Source organism: Prionailurus viverrinus, chromosome B1, assembly GCF_022837055.1.
Source record: "Prionailurus viverrinus isolate Anna chromosome B1, UM_Priviv_1.0, whole genome shotgun sequence".
NCBI lineage: Eukaryota > Metazoa > Chordata > Mammalia > Carnivora > Felidae > Prionailurus > Prionailurus viverrinus.
Window position 1 is genome coordinate 147127 of NC_062564.1, and position 17955 is coordinate 165081.

Here is a 17955-nt window from a genome sequence, read left to right on the forward strand (position 1 = left end):
TTTTTATGCCATTAGAAAAACATATCATAAAATGTATTTGGAACCACAAAAAGACCCCAAGTAGCCAACGCAAGAAAGAACAAAATGGAAGGCATCACACTTCTCGATTTCTAGCTGCATTCTTACACAAAGAAATCAGTTATGTCACTGGCATAAGCACACACACAAGACAATGGAACGGAAATTGAGAGCCCAAACTAAACCCTTCCATGAACAGTCAACTAGTATTTGACAAGGGAGTCAAGAATACATAGTGGAGAAGGGTATTCTCTTGAATAACTGGGGCTGGGAAAATTGGATAGACACGTGCATAAGAATAAAGCTTAGCACCTTATGTTATACCACTCCAAGAATTAACTTGAAATGGATTAAAGATGTAAATGAACAGTATGGAAACAAAATTCTTCCTCATCGTTTCCGCTCTTACTATGCCAAGACGGAGCTGTTGAGGTGGTGAAGGGCTGGGTGGAAAGTAGTCCTGGACATGGAAGACTGTGTGTGTGTGGAACAGACTTTCTTTAGTAGTCTGGAATTATCCCTCTGATTCTTTAAGACTAGCCACTTCCTTCCCCACATTTGCAGACACAGCTAGTACCATGCTGCCAGCAATGCACTTCTTTGCCTCCTCCAACTCTTAGAAATTCTAGGTGGGACCCAGTGGGAAGGGTGGAGTCTAGAAGCACTGATGCTGCCCTGTTGAAACCAGGTGGAGAGGAAGGAGACAGGTGCCATTCGGCTTCATTGGGGTTCAGGTATGTTAGTGTTGGTGTTGGTGTTGAATTTTTCACCTTTTACCCTAACACATCTCAAAAGTTTAATTTCTGTCCTGCAGGTCCACGTGGTTTCCAGGATATTTCCTCCTTTCCCAGAAGTGCCCTCCATGTCATACCCCGTGGGCTGACATTTAACACCACCCATGGGCTTTGGACCACCCCCACCTTCTCCAAACTGGGGTCCTCTGGGACCTCACCTTCCTCCTCCACCATGTGGAAAGATGATATGACTAGTATGAGTTGACTTATAAAACACGTTGTGTCTTTTACTTGTTATGTGTTTGGAGGAGATGCATTGATGGCACCACAGGGCTTTCAGGTCAGCCTGAGTGAGGACGTTGTAAGGTTCTTCAAGTTTCTCAGGACATGCATGAAATGGGCAGTCATTTCCACATAGTGAGCTGGGCAACACGTGTCTCTGATAGAGAAGGAAAGAGGCCTTATACGTGCTGACAGACATAGCATTCCCTAGGATGTAGCTTGTACAGAGACCATGTGCTGGGCTCTCCGAGGGATGAAACACACCCCTAACATACTTTCTAGCGAGCTGAGACCTGAGCTGTTCACAGCTGCTTGATTAGTTATAAAAACACCTGAACCAGGGCCCTGTAAACCTTCCTCAAGGGACAGGATCAGATCTCCCTCTTGTCCTCAAGGGTCACCCGAGGCACGTGGAAAACGCTCTGTCCCTGGTAAGGGACCCGAGAGTGTGAACGAGTTGAATATAATGAAACATGTTCAGGATGGTTTGTTTTTCTTCCACACAGTCTATGCAAGTCAGAATCAACCTCCATCTGCCTCCATCCTTTATGAGACCTAAGACGTGATGCAGCTCCCATGGGAAATATCAGTTGTGTCTCTACCAAGGATGCAGAAAAAGACAAGGTAAATTCTGTTGCCAGTTTCAGTTGCAATACTTTCTGGAAACTTTTATCTGGCCTTGTCTGTTTTTTGTTTTTTGTTGTTGTTGTTGTTGTTGTTGTTGTTGTTGTTGTTGTTGTTGTTTTGGTCTTCTGGTGTCTTTACTGTTTGATTTATGTCCTCACAAGCCTCCAGGCTTCTCCAATGTAACATCATCATGTTAGCTAGTGCCTCTGGACGCCACAAGTGCATAGAGGCTGAGGACCACCTGGCTCTCACTTAGTGTTTGTGGAAATAACTTGAGGAGGATGACACTTCACTGCACCCTCAAGTCTTCTGGAGCGTCTGACTCCTTCCACACCTTCTTTACACGGGATTATCCTGATTATTTTCATTTTTTTCCTTTTCCAGTGTAGGCCATGAATGTGTTCAGAATGTCTGCTATGAGCCTCATGACTGGAATTGATAAAAACTCTTTCCAACATTATATTGTGTGCTTTGTGCAGTGCTGAGGGTTCTTAGAAAAAATTCAGAATTCATTACTGGTCCTTCTGTGTTGGCAAATGTACGATAGAGAATTTCTCCAGTTGTCCCCTAGGTGGAAATACTCTGAATTTTCAGAAGTCCATGTGTAATAAAAAATGTACGTGGAACTGCAGAGAATCAGTGATTACTTGCAGGGCCAATACCTCACAGAGTTCTCCAGTTGTGTTTATAGGAGTAGGTTCTCTTGTGTCCCGGGAGCAGTTGTAATTGGTACTTTGTCTCATGATACCTTATGGGAGTTTTTCACCTGAAATTGAGACATGTTTGTGTTCATTCTTTTACGTAGAATTTCTACCTCCCTTTTACAATGGCACAAAATAGCTCTGCAACTCATGTTGTATTTAAAAGCTGAATTACCTGTGAATTAAGATAAACATACTTGAGACCAATGAATATGCACAGGTAATGTGTTTCCCTCAGAAAACTCATATCCAGGCCCCAATGCTGGACTCCAGGAATCCCCATCTCCTCAGAGGTCTTTGTGGCCTTGCACAGAAGATGTGTTTGTAAGGGAGGGAAGCAGAGTGAGGACAGGCATGGGATCGCAGGTAGAGCTTTGACCTTGGGGTGGCCCTGGATCTCTGTGTGGTTCTGGTCATTTCTTTCATTCCTTCATGTTCTGTCTGTTCTCAATGTGCAAAGAAAAAGTCTGCAGATCTGGTGGAAGAGGACACCAGAGAGATCCTGGACACAGATGCCTGCCTCTCTGGAATACTTTCCTTTATTAGACTCGCATTACTGCCATCAATCTTCTAGAACAGGACTCCTTGGCTTTCTGCATTTTTAAACATGGGCAGTGATGTGTGGTGACAGTCGTTTTTCCTTGTGGCATCTGGTACTTTCAGGATATAGGTGGGACCTCATGGAAGGGTAGAGTTTTCTGACACTGATGCTCTGTTCTACTAGAACCCATGAATGAACAAGGGGCCAGGTGCTGACACCTGCTTCATTGTGTTTCAGCTCCTGTGGGCGTTCTGCTTCTGTCTGTCATACCAACACACCTGTCATTTCTGTAGGTCCCTATGGATGCAAGAGGACCTCCTTCTTTCCCAGGTCCACCCTGCACAGATACAATTTATCACTGTTCATGGGCTCTATGGGCTGCTTCCAGCTCCTTGATGGTGGGACAGTACCCATCACCTCCACCTCGACTATTTGTGAGATAAACTGAGCTGTATGAGTTGACATGTTCAGCATGTTCAGCTTCTATGTTGTTGAGTCTTTGAGAAGATGGAGAGATGGCCTCACACGCTTTGTAATGCAAGGGTGCTGCTGGATGTGGACACTGTTAAGATTCCTCAAGTTTCTCAGGACATACATATGTTGGGCTGTGTCATTTCCATTACTGAGCTGGGCTGCATATATCATTTGTGGAGAAGGAAAGAGTCTTTTAATAGAAAAGCAGGCATATCAGTTCTGCAGATGTGCCCAGCACACAGTCCATGTCCCTGGCTCTGTGAGAGATGAGGCAAACCCTTACCATCAGGGGCTTCAACTGTCCTAATGGGGAGAGAGTCACGTGCATTAAATTACATGGAGCTTCTGGTCTACAATAATGGCAGCTCCAGTAATGGGTCCTCAAGTACAAGAGACGGAGACATGAAACTCATGGAAATGAATTGGAGACTGTGCATGAGAAGGGAGAGCTGAGATGGTACAGAGAGGAGGGTGTTGGACTCAGTGAGATGGAGTTGGAGGCCATTTTTGGCAGGGCCCACAACCTGGGCAGGGATAGTGAGCGCAGAGTGGCATCCACACAGAGCTGCTGTATGGGTTCAAGGATAGTCCATGCAGGTATCATCTCTGAAATGTCATTGTGGCCAAAGTGCACCCAGTTAATTATCTAAATAAAGACTGTTGTTTCTCTTGGAGGTTCTTCTGAAGATTCTGGATCCTTGTGAAAGAATGCCCTGGAGATTTGTAGTTTTCCTTGATTCTTATGGGATGCTTGTCTGCCTAAGTTTGTGTGCCTCTGTGAGACTAAATGTGATGAAAGGTTGTAGATTAGCTGTGTGGCTTCCTTGGCCTTCAGCATGAATCAGACTCTTAGCAGGGAAATCAGGGTTGACCAGGAAACGCCCCTGCTGGAATCTTGTCACCGCACCCCTGAACCTACTGTCATGACCCTGCATGAAGGTGTACATCTCTGAAACTTCCCTCACAATTTCCAGAGGCACTGCCTGTGATCCTGCTGTCTCAGCCCTAATGCCAGCTCTCAGTGGGGCCATCTCAGAGCCTCAGCATTGTAATCTGAGAAGCAGGAACAATGTTGGTCTCTGAGGTCAGTGCGATGAAGAGGTGGTTAAGCACATAAGGAATTTGTAAAATGTATGGGATGAGTGGGCATTCACCCTTCTCAGGGTGGAAATGAATGTATCTGCACACAGAAGATCATCAACAGATGTTCATTCAGTTTCATGAAACTAAGGGTATAATGCCTGAGGTTGGGAGATTGGCAATTCCTGTTTCCAAAGATACAACAATGACCCCTGTGTTTTTTCTATTAAAATTCAGGTCCTACTTTACAAAGAAGGAAAAGATAAGTATGAGAATGTGTATATTCAGGCATCTATATCTAAGATCTGAGGTAGACATACAAATGCAGCCACACAAATATGTGCTCATCCAAGGCCACAGATGTATTGTAGAAGACAAAATGCATAGAGGAGAACAGAAGATCCCTTTGCAATAAGTCAAAATCACTTTGATGTAGAGGACAATCCGTTTGAAATTTGGAGAGGACACTGAACCATTACAAACCAGCTATGGTTATTATATATTTAGAGATGGTGTCTAATCTGCCCCTTGGTCTGAATGCTTTCCCTGCCTACCCTGTCCACTCCACTTTGTCCTTCCTCATGTCCCCTAATACACTTGTCACAGTTGTGTTTCTGTGTCAGCGTCAGCTTCCAGGAAAATCAACACTCATTCCCCATCAAGCATACACTTTGGGGTTCCTGTATATGCAGTCAGCCAACACATAGTATGTACAGGATTGGTGGAAGAAGACAGATCATTCTTTGGGGTTGTAATGCCTGGAAGGGACCTATAGTTCCATCTGAGGAGTTGGATTCATCCTTTAGGGAGATCTGGTGATGGTTGTTATATCTGTAGATAGATACTCATGAGCACATGGCGTGCGTGCTAGTTGATGGGGTTCGTGCTGATGAGGAGGGCAGGTATCTGTCTCCAGGAAAGTGTCTCTTCTGATGGTGAGGAATGGATTCAGGAGAGCGGTAAGGAGGCCCTGCATTAACTCAGCTCTTGTGCCCTTGTGCACCTTACCAGCTTCCCCCAATAGCACCAATCTAGGTGGCCTCAAGGGGGCAAATGGCGCAGCTTTTGTGGTGAGTCCCACATGATGTCCCACAAAGCTTCCCCTGTTGCCTTATTGAGGAATCGGGAGGGCAGAGCTCCATGGTCTGAGATAGGTTCCTTGGACACCACCCAGGAGAGTTGTGGGTAAGCATATGGCTCCTTTTACATCAGCCAAGCCAATCCACTTTGCCCCAGGCACCCCGAAACCTCTGAGCCCCTTTTTCCTCCCAACTTAGGGAAGCAGCCAGCCCTCCAGAAGCTTTTGGGTCATGGATTAGCCACCAAGGGTAAATGTCTGGCTGTCCACATGCTGCCAGCATTGCTCTAGCAAATGTCAACATGAGCAGCTGCTGTACAGGGGATTCTCCTCCATTGTGATCAGGGCCTGGGACAAAACAAGACATGAGAGAGGGAGAGACAGGAGTGCCCTGTGCTCCTGGACAGGGCTCCATGCAGAAAGCAGATATCCTGAAGCCTGGGGAGAGGTGGAGAAAGAGACAGGCAGGGAGAGAGACATTGAATTTGTGATAGGGGAATTGGGCAAGTCCTAGAGAGTGAAAGGAAGAAATAGAGAGTGATGTGGTTAGAGATAAAGAGAGACAAAGAAGAAGTACAAGGAGAAAGTAGAGACCTGGTCCAGGAATGTGGGTGGGGTGAGATGGGCCAGGGGAGAGGGGATGTATGAAGTGTCTCTGAGTGCTGGGGCAGAAATGGCAGGTATCATGGGCATCAGTGTTGTGTGACTCCAAGACTCCAACATCCCTGGGGCCAAGCTTTGCAGAGGCTATTGCATTTGAAAAGATGGGTATTCCTCATTTCTCCTGGAATTGTGGGGGCACAGCCTCATGTTCTGTCATGGGGAGGGATGTCTTGAGGGAGAGTGTGCTGCTCTTTGGCAGGTAAACACTAGAGCCGCCCTGTGGGGAGGGAAGCTGGACCCATCTCCCTCACTTCCCCAGGCCCTGTTGGATTTCCCCGCAGCTCCCTACCAGCTGGTCTTCCTCATGTTCTGAACCCAGGCATCAGGCATTGTGTTGCCCCCAGATCCGGCAGTCTGGACCTGGCAGAGTTGAACTGCTGATATTGATAAAAAGTATTTGACAAGAAGGTCCATATTCTCCCTCTGGAGCTAGTGGTGTGCATCAAGATCGTGGGTTTTTATCCTCCTGTCCACTGCCAAACTGAGGATGCCAGATGGTAGGTGAACCTTTTAAAACACCATAGTCTTCTCTTACATCAAATTCAAAGACATTTTCTTGTCCCAGCTTTCTTTTAATTTTGAAGAGATGGCAATTAGTAATTGAAGGCATAATGAATGGTCCTACAGGAATTTGACCTATATGACTGATGGACATTATTTCATACATCTGTATCACTAAAGCACATTTCATTGGAAATATTAGCCAAGGATACATACAATAAATTCATAACATATGTGTAGCTCCCTGTAAGTTGCATTCTGACCCTGCCTCATATGTGTCATCAAAGATATTATTAGTGACTATTCAGATAAGCTCTCTACATCAAGATGGTGATGTTAGAGAATCTAGTATAAATGGAATTTCACAGATTCTAAATTAGGAATGATTGTTTTTAATTTATAATGTTTCTGTTTTTCTTTTTTGGAGAGAGCCTGAGGGAGGGAGGGGGGAGAGAGCAGGAGACACGGAATCTGGGGCAAGCTCCAGGCTCTGAGCTGTCCGGACAGAACCTGACGCAGGGCTCAATCTCATGGACTGCAAGATCATGACCTGAGGGGAAGTTGGATGCTTAACTGACTAAGCCACCCAAGCGCCCCAGGAATGATAGTTCATTGGCAAAAAAAGATAAATTAAGATAGCGTAAAGGATGTCAATTTTTCATTGAAATATTCTTCACACATTTGTTGTATTAGTTTTAGGCATACATTGTAGTCATTCCATATGTCTATAAATTATGTTGTACTTCAGCACAAGTGTAGCTATCCTGTGAAAGCATGCAACAATATTATTACAGGATTGACTCTATTCCATTGGCTGTCTCTTGTATCCCTAGGACTCATTCGTTCCATAGCTGGAAGCAGTTATCTCCCTCTCAAAGGTGTCAATTCTTTATCTAACCTAAATACTCTGGTGGTAAACACCATTACTTGCTCAGCATGTGTAAATTGGCGGTCTATTTTTCTGTGGACATTGCTTAAAACATTACAAATGATGTCATTATGTTAATAAATTCCGTTTCATTCTTCACTCAAAAAAAAGGAGAAGGAAAAGATTTCTTTGTGTCCCAGGCCCTGTCACTAAAACCCTTCCCATTGTGGAGAACAGGCGGAGTTGCCCAGAGCACCTTCAGTCCCTCAGCTGAGCGACCAGGGCCTTCAACATTGCAGGAATTCCCATGGTAGCCAGCAGAGAGAGCTCAAGCACCACAGACCTGGAGGGGCGGGCTCCTCTGCCTAGGCAGTGATGGCCAGCAGAGGGCGCACCATCGGCTTTTCTGACCCAGGGCACTTCAGAGCAGGAAGGGCTGCTGCTGCTCCCAGAGGACACAGGGCCTCTACCGCTGTCTCAGGACAGAGAGCAGAGCTGTGTTTCCAGCGGGTTCTGCCGCCCGCCCCAGGGGAGACCTTGGGAGCTTAGCAGCAACTTGGCATCTCCTGAGTCGCCAGAGAGAAGCTGCCTTGTTGTACTGAGTACTGAGGAGGGGGTTCTGGGTGGCTTCCTTGGGCATGATGGTTGCTAAACAGCATAGGCCCTTGCATTTTCTGGGTTGTTCCGAGGTAAGGGCACAAACTGTCCCCCACATCATACATGCTTTTTAAAAAAATTTATGGTTATTTTTCTAACCTAATGAAGTGATTGAAAACTACAGAAAACCCGGTAGGTAGGTGTATTAACCTTATGTTATCTATTACTTTAAATTGCACTTAAGAAACCTACAGTGTAATATTAGTTTCAGGTGTACAATATAGAGCAACACTTCCATGCGTCACTTGGTGCTCATCCCAGGTGCACTTGGTAATCCCCAGAAGCTTTTTCATCCATTCCCCCACCTCACTGTGGAACCCCTCGGTTTTTTTTCTAGTTCAGAGTGTTTGTCACTGTCTCCTCCCCCCCCCCTTTGTTTTGTTTCATTTTCATGTGTTAGTGAAATCATCTGGTATTTGTGTTTCTCTGACAGGCTTATTTCACCCAGCATAACATTCTCTCACTCCATCCACCTCGTGGAAAATGACAAGATTTCATGTTTTTATGGCTGAATAATATTACATTCCATATACTACATCTCAGTTTATTCATCAGTTGATGGATGCTTGGTCAGTTTCCTTAATTTGGCTTTTGTAGAAAATGCTGCTGTAAACTCATGATGCATGTATCCCTTTGAAGAATTATTTTTGTATTCTTTCTGTAAATACCTCGTAGTGAAATTGCTGGATTGTAACATAGTTCTATTTCCATTTTTTTTTTTTTGACGAATCTCCATGATGTTTTCCAGAGTGGCTGTACCTGTTTGCATTCCTTCCCACAATGCAAGAGGGTTTCTCTTTTCCCACATCCTTGCCAACACCTGCTGTTTCATCATTCATTGATTTTAGTCATTCTCACAGATGTGACGTGTGGTCTCATTGTACTTTTGAATTGTATTTCCCTGAAGATGAGTAATGCCGAGCATCTTTTCATGTGTCTCTTGGCTATGTTTATGTCAACCTTGGGAAAATGTCCATTCATGTCATCTGCCCATTTTTAATTGGATTTCTCATTTTTTGTGTGCTGTATAACTTTATATATTTTGGACAGTAACCCTTTATCAGATGTTTACAAATATTATTCTGTAGGTGTTTTAGTTTTGTTGATTATTTCCTTTGTGACAGAAGCTTTTTATTTTTATGAAGTCCCATTATTTTTGCTTGTGTTTCCCTTACCTCAGGAGATATATCTACAAAGATGTTTGTACAGCCACTGTCAAATAAGATACTGCCTGTGTTAGGTATCCTCTGGGATTTTTATGGTTTCAGGTTTCACACATAGTTCTTTATTCATGTTGGATTTATTTTTGTGTATGTTGTAAGAAAGTGGTCCGTTTGTGTTTTTGTTTTGTTTTGCAGGTTGCTGTCTAGTTTTTCCAAAACCACATGTTGAGGAGACTTTTTTAAATTTTATGTATTTATTTTTGAGAGAGAGAGACAGAGAGAGAGAGTGAGAGAGAGAACATGCAGAAGAGGGGCAGAGAGAAATGGAGAGAGAGAATCCCACGCATGCTCTGCACTGCCCTGAGATCATGATCGGAGCTGAATCCACAGTCACACGCTGTGGAGCCACACATGTGTCCCAAGAGTATCTTTTTCTCCCCCATAGGATATCCTTTCCTGCTTTGTTGAGAATTAATTGACCATATATGTATGAGTTCATGCCTGGGTTTCCATTCTATTGGTCTCTGCGTCTGTGTTTTTGTTGTTGTTGTTGGTTGCCAGTACCATACTGTTCTGTTCAGTACAGCTTTGTAATATAACCTAAAGTCTAGAAGCGTGATGTCTCCAGCTTTAGTTTTGGTCTTCAATTTCTTTTGGCTGTTTGGGGTCTTTGCCAGTCCATACATATTTTGGGACTATTTGTTCTAGTTCTGTGACAAATGTGTTGTTTGTGTGATAGGGATTTCATTACATGTGTAGATTGTTTTGTGGAGTGTAGACCTTTTAACAGTATTTTGTTCTTCCTATCCGTGAACATGAAATGTATTTCCTTTTCTTTGTGTCCTCTTCCATTTCTTTCATCAGTGTTTCACAGCCTTTAGAGTACAGATCTTTTACCTCTTTGGTTAGGTTTATTCCAGGTATCTTGGGGTATTTGGTGCACCTGTCAATGGGATTGATCCCTTACTTTCTCTTTCTGTTAATTCATTATTTGTCTACAGAAGTGCAGTAGATTTATGTACATTGATTTCTGTATATTTTGATTTGTCGAATTCATATATCAATTCTAACAATTTTGGGGGGAGTCTTTCATGTTTTCTATAGAGAGCATGATGTCATTTCCAAATAGTGAAAGTTCTATTTCTTCCTTGCCAATTTGGATGCCTCTTATTTCTTTTTGTTGTCTTATTGCTGTGGCTAAAACTTACAGTACTATGTGGAATAACAGTGGTGAGAGGGATCATCCCTGTCTTGTCCCCGACCTTGGAAGAAAAACTTTCATTTTTTTCCCCATTGAGGATGAGATGAGCTGTGGGTTTTTCATAGATGACCTTTATTATGTGCAGGTAGGTTGAGTCCCAATATACTTGCTAGGGGGTTTTATCGTGAATGGATGTGACATTTTGTCAAATCGTTTCCCTGCATGTCTTGAAAGCATCATATTGTTCTTATCCTTTCTTCTATTACTGTGGTGCATCATGTTGATTGATCTGTGAATGTGGATCCACGCTTGCAGTCCGGGAATATATCCCACTTGATTATGGTAAATGATTCTATTAATGTATTATTGACTTTAATTTGAAGGTATTTTGATGTGAATTTATGCATACATATTCATCGGGATATTGGTCTGTAGTTTTATTTAAAGTTTTTTAACATATTTAAAGTATTTATTTACTTAGAGACACAGAGTACATAAAAGTGAGGGATGGGCAGAGAGACAGGGAGGGGAGAATCCTGGCCATGCTCCACACTGTCAGCACAGGGTCCAACGTGGGACTCGAACCCATGCGCTGCAAGATAATGTCCTAATCCAAAATTAAGATTTGGACACTAAACCCACCGAGCCACACAGGAGCCCTGGCAGTTTTCATTTTTAGTGGAGGCTTTAACTGGCGTTGGTATCAGGGTAATGATGGCCTCGTAAGATGAATTTGTAAGTTTTCCTTCTTTTTTTATTTTTTGTAATAATTCGAGAAGAATACATATTATCTCTTCCTTAAATGGATGGTAGAATTCATTAGTGAAGCCATCTGGCCCTGAACTCTTGTGTTGGGGGGAGATTTTTTTATTACTGATTTGATTTCTTTCTGTTTTCAGATTTTATGTATCTTCCCATTTCAGTTTTGGTAGTTTGTGTGTTTCTAGGAATTGTTCCATTTTTCTCAGAGTGTCCAATTTGTTGCATAGAGATTTTCATAATATTATCTTCTAACTGTATTTTTGTGGCATTGACTGTTATTTCTCCTGTGTTATTTGTGATTTTATTTACTTGAGTCCTTTCCTTCTTCTTTGTGAAAACTCTGCCTAGGAGGTTTTCATGTTGATTACTGTTTTCAAGGAACCAGCCCCTGGTTTCATTGATTTGGTCTAGTGTCTTTTGGTTTCTATATTCCTTATTTCTGCCTTAATCTCTATTATTTCCTTCCTTCGGCTGTTCTTCTCATTCCTTTAGTTATAAGTTAGGATTGTTTGGGATTTTTCTTGCTCTTTATGGTAGCTTGTACTGCTATATCATTCCATCATAGACTGCTTCTGCCGCATTCCAAATATTTTTACCAGTGTATTTTCATTTTCATTAGTTTCAGTGTATTTTCTCATTGATTTCCTGTTTGACCCATTCATTTGGTAGCATGTTATTTAACCTCCCTTTATTTGTGGCCTTTCCCCCTTAGTGTGTGTGTGTGTGTGTGTGTGTGTGTGTGTGTGTGCGCGCGCGCGCGCGCCCACGCACACGTGGTTAACTTCAAGTTTCTTAGCTTTGTGGTCAGAAAAAATGCTTGGTCTGATCTCTGTCTTTGGGTACCTGTTGAGGCCTGCTTTGTGACCTAGAATGTGATCAATTATGGAGAATGCCCCATGTTCACTTGAAAAGAATGTGTACTCTGTCATTTTAGTATGGAGTGTTCTGGATATATCTGTTAAACCCATCTGGTCCAGTGTGTGATTCAAAGCCATTGTTTCCTTGTTGAATTTCTATTTACAGGTTCTGTCCATCGATGTGAGTTATGTGTTAAAGTCCTCTAATATCGTTATATTATTATAAATGAGTTCTTTTATGGTTGTTGTTAAATGTTTTATATACTTGGTGGTTGCATGTTGGGGCATCAAAATTTATAATCATTGGATCTTCTTGTTTGGTTGTCCCCTTTAGTATGAGATAGTGTTTGTCTTCATCTCTTGTTACAGCTTTATTTATTTTTTAAATTTAAGTCTTAGTTGACATACAGTGCATTCTCGGATTCGTGAGTAGAACTCAGTGATTCATCCCTTACATACAACACCCAGTGCTCATCACAACAAGTGCTCTTCTTTTTTTTTTTAATTTTTTTTTCAATGTTTATTTATCTTTGGGACAGAGAGAGACAGAGCATGAACGGGGGAGGGGCAGAGAGAGAGGGAGACACAGAATCAGAAACAGGCTCCAGGCGCTGAGCCATCAGCCCAGAGCCTGACGCGGGGCTCGAACTCACGGACTGCAAGATCGTGACCTGGCTGAAGTCTGACGCTTAACCGACTGCGCCACCCAGGCGCCCTAAGTGCTCTTCTTAATATAGGTCCCCCATCTAGCCCAGAGCTGACCCATCTCCCTCCATGAACCTTCACTTTTTTTTCTCTATCATTAAGAGACACATGTAGTTTGTTACCACTCTTCTCTTTTCCTGCCCCCTTCCCATGTTTTCATCTGTTTTGTTTCTTCAGTTTCACATGAGTGAAATCATATATTTGTCTTTCTCTGATTGACATATTTCACTTAGCATAACACATTCTAGATCCATCCACATTGTTGTAAATGGCAGGATTTCATTCGTTTTGAAACTGAGACATATTAGATTGTATATACATATGTATGTATGTATGAAAATATATACAAACACACACACATGCATATACATGAATACACAGACACACACGTACACAGACCCCACAACTTCTTTATACCTTCATCACTTGATGGATACTTGTGCTCTCCATAATTTAGCTACTGTTGATAAAGCTGCTATAAATATTGGGTGCATGCAATTTTACTACTAGGTATTGACCTAAAGGGTACCAAACTACAGTCTCGATTTTAAAGTTTTTTTGCCCAATATAAGTATTGGTACTGGGTTTCTTTTGATATTGTTGGCATGAAAAATGTTTTTTCATTCCCTCCATTTAAATCTGCAGGTGACTTAAGTCCAAATAAGGCTTTGTAGGTAGTACCTAGATAGGCCTTGTTTTGTTTGTTTCTTTTCTTTTCTTTTTCTTTTCTTTTCTTTTCTTTACTTTTCTTTTCTTTTCTTTTCTTTTTTTTTTTGTCCATTCTGACCCCCTATCCAATGTCTTTTGATTGGAGCATTTAGTCGATTTACATTAGAGTAATTATTGATAGGTATATATTTAGTGCCCTACTAGTTGTTTTACCATTGTATCTTGATGTTTTCTCTGATCCTTTCTTGTCTGTAACAATTTTGGTCTTTCATTTCCACTAAAAGAGCCCGATTTATATATTCTTTTCTTTTGACTGGTAGTATATTTCTTTACTTATTTTTAACATTTCTTTTTTTAAAATTTAACCCCAAGTTAGTTACCTTATAGTGGAATACAGTTTCAGGATTAGAATTTAGTGATCCGTCAATTACAAAAATATATCCAGTACTCATCCCAAGTGCTGTCTCTAATGCCCATCACCCATTTAGCCCATACCCCTATTCAGTAACCCTCCAGGAACCCTGAGCTTCTTCCCTCTATTTAACGGTGTCTTATCGTTTGACTCCATCTCTATTTGTATCTTATTTTTGCTTCTCTTTCACTATGTTCTTCAGTGTTATGAATTCTCTCATCTGTGGAATTTAATATGATGTGTGTCTTTCTCTGACATATTTTACTTATAATAAAGTCCAGTTCACTCCACGTTGTTGAAAATAGCAAGATTTTACTCCTTTTGATTGCCGTGTAATATTCCATTGTATGAATATACATCTTCTTTATCCATTCATCCGTCAATGGTCATTTGGCCTCGTTGCATAATGTAGCTATTGTTGATAATGCTGCTATAAACATTGGAGTGTATGTGCCACTTGGAGTCAGCATTAATGTATCCTTTGTGTAAATACCTAGTAGTGCAATTGCTGGGTCCTAGTGCAGTTCTACTTTTGGTTTTTGTAGCGAATCTCCATACTATTTTCCAGAGTGGCTACACCATTTTGCATTCCCACCAGCATTGCAAAACTTTCCCTTTGCATCCTTGCCAACATCTGTCGTTTCCTGAGATGTTAATTTTAGCCATTCTGATAGGCGTGAGGGGATATCTCATTGTGGGTTTGATGTGTATTTTACTTATGAGGAATGAGGGTGAGCATCTTTTCACGTGTGACCAATCTAGATGTCCTGTTTGTTAAAGTGTCTCTTCATGTCTTTTGCCCATTTCGTCTCTGGATTATTTGGTTTTTGGGTGTTGAGTGTGATAAGTTCTTGATAGATTTTGGATACTAACCCTTTATCTGATATGTCACCTGCAAATATCTTCTCCCATTCCATTAAGTTTCCTTTTAGTTTTCCTGATTGTGTCCTCTGCTGTGCAGAAGCTTTTTATCTTGAGGTCCCAATAGTTTATTTTGGTTTTATTGCCCTTGCTTCTGGAGAAATGACAAGCAAGAAGTTGTTGCAGTCAGGATCAAAGAGGTAGGTTGCTTGTTTTCTCCTCTAGGATTTTGATGGTTTCCTGTCTTACATTTAGATCTTTCATCCATTTTGAGGTGTGTGTGTGTGTGTGTGTGTGTGTGTGTGTGTGTGTGTGTGTGACAGAGAGAGAGAGAGAGAGAGAGAGAGAGAGAGAGAGAGAGAGAGAAGTTCAAGAACATAGTCCAGGCTCATACTTCTCACTGTCCAGTTTTCCCAGTACCATTTGCTGAAGAGACTCTTCTTTTTCCTTTGGATATTCTTTCCTGCTTTGTGAAAGATTATTCAGCCATATGTTTGAGGCTCCATTCCTGGGTTCCCTATTCTGGTCCTTTGATCTATGTGTCTGTTCTTGTGCCCGTACCATACTGTCTTGATGATTGCGGCTTTCTAATGCACCATAAAGTCCAGAGTTGGAATGTCTCCATCTTTGTTTTTCTTTTTCAACATTACTTTGGCTCCTTGGGGTCTTTTCTGATTCCATACAATTTTAGGATTGTTGTCTCTAGCTCTGTGAAAAATGCTGGTGTTATTTTGATAGGAATTACATTGAATTTGTCAATTGCTTTGGGTAGTATTGACATTTTAACAATATTTGTTCTTCTAATCCATGTGCATGGGATTTTTTTTTTCATTTCTTTGTGTCTTCTTCAACTTCTTTTATAGACGTTGTATGGTTTGTTCTTTTAATTTTTTTAATGTTTATTTATATTTGAGAGAGTGAGCCAGCAAGTGATAGCGCATGAGTGGGGGGGGGGGGGAGGTGCAGAGAGAGAGAGGGAGACACAGACTCTGAGGCAGGCTCCAGACTCTGAGCTGTCAGCACAGAGCCCGTCAAGGGGCTCAATCCCACAAATGCAGGATCATGCCCAGAACCGAAGACAGCACTTAACCGACTGAGCCACCCAGGAGACCCTCTATTGTTTTAACTGTACTGATCTTTTACCTCTTTGGTTGGGTTTATCCCTGGGTATTTTATGGTTTTCAGTGCAGTTGTAAATGACATCAATTCCTTGATTTCTCTGTTGATTCATTTCTGGTGTATAGAAATGCAATCAACTTCTGCATATTGATTTTATATTCTGATACTTTCCTGAATTCCTGTAACAATCCTAGATGTTTTTTGGTGGAGTCATTCGGATTTTCCACGGAGAGTATCATGTCTGTGAGCAGGGAAAGATTGATTCCTCCTTGCCAACTTGGAGCCCTTGTATTCTTTTTGATGTCTGATTGCTGAGGCTAAGACTTCCAACAGTATGGTGAATAAAAGTGCTGAGAATGGATATCCCCATCGTGTTCCTGACCTTAGGGGGAAAGCTCAGTTTTCACCATTGAAGATGATATGAGCTGTGGGACTTTCATATCTGGATAGTCTCATGTTGAGGCATGATACTTCTATCCCTCCTTTCATGAGGTGTTTTTTTTTTTTTCACCACGAAAGGATGCTGCTGCATTTTGTCAAACGTTTATTCTGCATCTATGGAGAGGATCATGTGGTTGTTATCCTTTCTTTTATCAATGTGATGTATCACATAAGTTGATTTGCAGATATTGAATCTATTGTGCATTCCAGGAACAAAATCCACCTCATTGTCCTGAATAATCCTTTTTATGTATTGTTGGATCCGGTTTGCTACTTTTTGTTGAGAATTTTTGCATCCAGGTTCATCAGAGAAATTGGTCTGTAGTTTTCCTTTCTGGTGGGGTCTTTGTCCAGTTTGGACTCAAGGCCATGTTGGCCTCATAGAATGAGTTTGGAAGTGTTCCTTCCATGTCCCTGGCCATGACCTTATCTTGTTCTTTCATTTGGGATGCATTCCTCTTGTCTTGGCATTTTGGTTGAGTATTTGCCTTCTCTGTTACCAAAGCTCATTATGTTACCTGCCTCTGAGATGAATGGCTTTATGAAGAGGAGATCATCAAGTGTCCAGGGCCTGGCACATCACGGAGTGTCTGTGGTGTGTGTTGCATGCACTGTTTTATGTTCTGGCTGCACTATCCTTCAAGCCAGTTGTATGAGCAATGTATGGTCCTTGGCCAGAATGTGGTGAGACTTATCTAGGTCTGCTCCGATCTGCTTGTTAAATGAGACTTGAAACGATTGCCATTAGAAGTGAAGCATAACTGTCTGGTCAAGAGAGGTGGTCTGGTCATGGGCCTCCACTGGTGTTCTGGGGAATGGGCCAGGTCCATTGCGACAGAGGCAAGCTTCAATGACCTAGGCCAGTCTCTCCAGAACACAGGAAGTTGGGGTTGGTGTAAGCAGCTTAGGCACCCAGTGTGGGGATTGCCTTGTTTCCAGCATATGGCTCTGTGTTTTTTTTGCTGGGGGGGAGGTGTGCAGAACAGGGAAATGGTGCCACGCAGCCCACCTGTCCTAGCTCTTTGTCCCCTCATTGTGAACACTGCTTCTCAGGGATGTTCTCCCCGATCAGTGTATAATCTCTCCAGTGTGTGCACCAGGCGTTGTACAGGTCACTGTTTCAATGCCATCTGACTGCAAGTTGTTGGCTGCCTTCTTTTCAGGAGTAGGCCAGTGCCATCATGGCTGTATCCCAGCCAAGACTGCTAACCTTTGAAACTCCACATTCTCGGGGTGCCTGGATGGCTTGGTTAAGTGTCTGACTCTTGATCTTGGCTCAGATCATGACCTCTTGGTTGTGGGATTCTCTCTTTCCCTGTTGTCTTGCCCCTCTCTGGCATGTGCTCTCTTTGTCTCTAACTTGAATAAACTTTTAAAAAAAAGTGGCATGGAATACCTTATTTAGGCAAGACTGCCTCTCTGAGGGGAATGGCAGGGATCTATCAGTTAAATTTCCAGTACTGACTAGGAAATTATTTGCTGACCGGTGAAAGGTTACATTCCTGCAGGAATGAAATTAGGTTTCGTGACATGTGGCCTTA

At 42.2% G+C, this 17955-nt stretch overlaps 1 long non-coding RNA gene across 1 annotated transcript in view; it reads left to right on the plus strand.

Moving 5' to 3' along the window:
• LOC125163239 (uncharacterized) overlaps positions 1–17955 on the plus strand; it is a 45426-nt gene that overhangs the window by 16482 nt on the left and 10989 nt on the right. The window contains exon 2 of the long non-coding RNA XR_007151355.1: positions 1541–1658. This is a non-coding gene — a long non-coding RNA (uncharacterized LOC125163239). The remainder of the gene's footprint in view (positions 1–1540; positions 1659–17955) is intronic.